Source organism: Actinia tenebrosa, unplaced genomic scaffold (assembly GCF_029948245.1).
Source record: "Actinia tenebrosa isolate PJP-AT-01 unplaced genomic scaffold, QUT_ActTen_1.0 utg1515__unscaffolded, whole genome shotgun sequence".
Taxonomy (NCBI): domain Eukaryota; kingdom Metazoa; phylum Cnidaria; class Anthozoa; order Actiniaria; family Actiniidae; genus Actinia; species Actinia tenebrosa.
The window spans coordinates 281,425-284,535 of record NW_028292591.1 but is presented as its reverse complement, the minus strand read 5'-3'; positions in this window follow the sequence as shown (position 1 = coordinate 284,535).

The window sequence follows — 3,111 nt, the reverse complement described above, 5'->3', positions numbered from 1 at the left end:
ATGGCTTCGATGTTTTGGGTGAAAAGGGTCTGGGTACAAGAATGGTCTCTCATAATAGGTCTATCTATAAATAGGGTGTGAAAAAGTACTGTACAGGCCCGCAAATGATCCCAGGACCGAAAATGATCCCGGGACCGCAAATGATCCCCGAATAGGACCGCAAATGTACCCGGACCGCAAATGATCCCGATACTGGATCGCAAATGATCGCGCAATAATCACAGGCTAACCACTCTAATAAATGAAGGAAATACTAAATGGTGTCTTGTCTTTGTCTTTTTATGCGCGCGCTATCGATTTTTTGTCGTCTTACCTAGTCCCCTTGGTAACAATTTTGTTTTTCTACTATACAATATACTAACAAGGTAGGCAACTTCACGGGCTTCCTGTGGAAAATTCGAACTTTGAAGAGAGAAAGCCACGAATTTATCCAGATATTTTGACTTCGAAAACAAAAAAAGTATACAGAACGTCGTACTTACATCTAATCTTCAATAATTTAAAGGATTTTTGATAATAAATTCTCTATAAGGAGGGTTTTTTGGGCTTTTTTAGCGAAAACTTATGTGCCGTCAGTTATGCTTGCATCCGAGCGGGCCTGAACACGAGAAAAGGGATCCAAAACAAGTCCTCTCCCTCCCTCTCCAAGTGTTTTTGGTTCGTTACCACATGCTTCCCAACCCCACATCCCGTGAGTCTTGCAATTTACTTCCGGTTGTTTTTTTAACCAATCAAGAAGCGTCGCCTATTTTTGGCTTCGCGAAACTTTTTGTAAAGCTTTTTTATCGTAGAGTTGTCAGATTTATCTTGAAAAACGTCGTATAGAAAAAAATAGAAATAAGATATATTGTATCAGGACGAAAAAGGACAGAAAAAAACATTTTAAACTATTTTTCATTCACCTAAAGTGTAATGAAGTAAGTATTCTTTTATTTTTTTCTTGTAGTAAACTTACGTAGTACAAGGCTCCACAAACTTGGTGTGAACAAAGTTTATTAAAAAATACATATTTATCAAACCAATGATAACCAATTTATAATTAATAATATTTTCCTACTTGCATTAAAAATGCGTATTTTCTCTGCATGAATCGTCTTAGGAAGGCATGGCAGTTTTTTGGCTTTGAAGACGTCGCAAGCCATTCCAGTGGAACACACTAGGTTAACGTTTTTGCCGTTACTTTCAAATAAATTAATCATCTCAGTTATAAGAAAAGATTTACCAGTGCCCGCTTTGCCTTGTATAAGAAAATTATGCCCTGCTAGTGCTTGGTCTAAGAAATACTTTTGCTCTAGCGTCAACCTAAACGGCAGAGAAAATACACATTTTTAATAAACTTTGTTCACACCAAGTTTGTCGAGCCTTGTACTACGTAAGTTTACTACAAGAAAAAAATAAAAGAATACTTACTTCATTGCACTTTAGGTGAATGAAAAATAGTTTAAAATGTTTTTTTCTGTCCTTTTTCATCCTGATACAATATATCTTATTTCTATTTTTTTCTATACGACGTTTTTCAAGATAAATCTGACAACTCTACGATAAAAAAGCTTTACAAAAAGTTTCGCGAAGCCAAAAATAGGCGACGCTTCTTGATTGGTTAAAAAAACAACCGGAAGTAAATTGCAAGACTCACGGGATGTGGGGTTGGGAAGCATGTGGTAACGAACCAAAAACACTTGGAGAGGGAGGGAGAGGACTTGTTTTGGATCCCTTTTCTCGTGTTCAGGCCCGCTCGGATGCAAGCATAACTGACGGCACATAAGTTTTCGCTAAAAAAGCTCAAAAAACCCTCCTTATAGAGAATTTATTATCAAAAATCCTTTAAATTATTGAAGATTAGATGTAAGTACGACGTTCTGTATACTTTTTTTGTTTTCGAAGTCAAAATATCTGGATAAATTCGTGGCTTTCTCTCTTCAAAATTCGAATTTTCCACAGGAAGCCCGTGAAGTTGCCTACCTTGTTAGTATATTGTATAGTAGAAAAACAAAATTGTTACCAAGGGGGGTAGGTGAGATGACAAAAAATCGATAGCGCTCGCATAAAAAGACAAAGACAAGACACCATTTAGTATTTCCTTCATTTATTAGAGTGGTTAGCCTGTGGTTGACACTGACAGTTCGTAGCACTTCAAGCATGTCAACAAAGGAAGCCCAAGCAATGAGATTTTTTATCATAGAACTTGAATTGAGATTTTAAACATGATAAATGTATACAGATACATAATAATTTATTGCTTCGAAATATATTCACATATATACATCTGGAAAGTTGTGATACAGCTTGCATACAACCCATATTTCATTATTATTATCTTCCCAATTTTTAAATGAACAAAAGAACTGTAAATCGTATTATATTTTGAAACGCGTTTGTCGCAATAATTATCCATGTTGAGGATTCCCCCACTCCAAACCATTCCGTATATTATTGCGCGATCATTTGCAATCCAGTATCGGGATCATTTTCGGTCTGGGATCATTTGCGGTCCTATTCGGGATCATTTTCGGTCCCGGGATCATTTGCGGTCCCGGGATCATTTGCGGTCCTGGGATCATTTGCGGGCCTGTACAGTACTCATGCAATTTTTTAGCACTAATATGTTTACTATTCAGCTAGATTAATCTAGTATTTTGTAAATCAATAAAGTAGCTAGCAATAAAGAATAGGAGAGGAGAGGAGAGGAGAGGAGAGGAGAGGAGAGGAGAGGAGAGGAGAGGAGAGGAGAGGAGAGGAGAGGAGAGTGGAGTGGAGTGGAGTGGAGTGGAGTGGAGTGGAGTGGAGTGGAGTGGAGTGGAGTGGAGTGGAGTGGAGTGGAGTGGAGTGGAGTAAATAAAAAATAAATAAAAAAATAAAGATTATCATTATTATTGTTTGCACATATTAAAATAATTTATACATAAGAAAAAGAAAAAGTTAAAATCTAAAACTAGTTGTATCTAAAAATCAATCTGTTAGTAAAACTAATTTGAAAACCCAATAAGTGTTTGTAAGCCGAGTTAAGATTCATGATAGTTATGATTCATCAGCTTTTTAATTATAAATCAAGCCAAGCTTTTGAGCATCTTGCTCTTCATCAGGGCAAACGGTTGACAATTTTACAAGAAA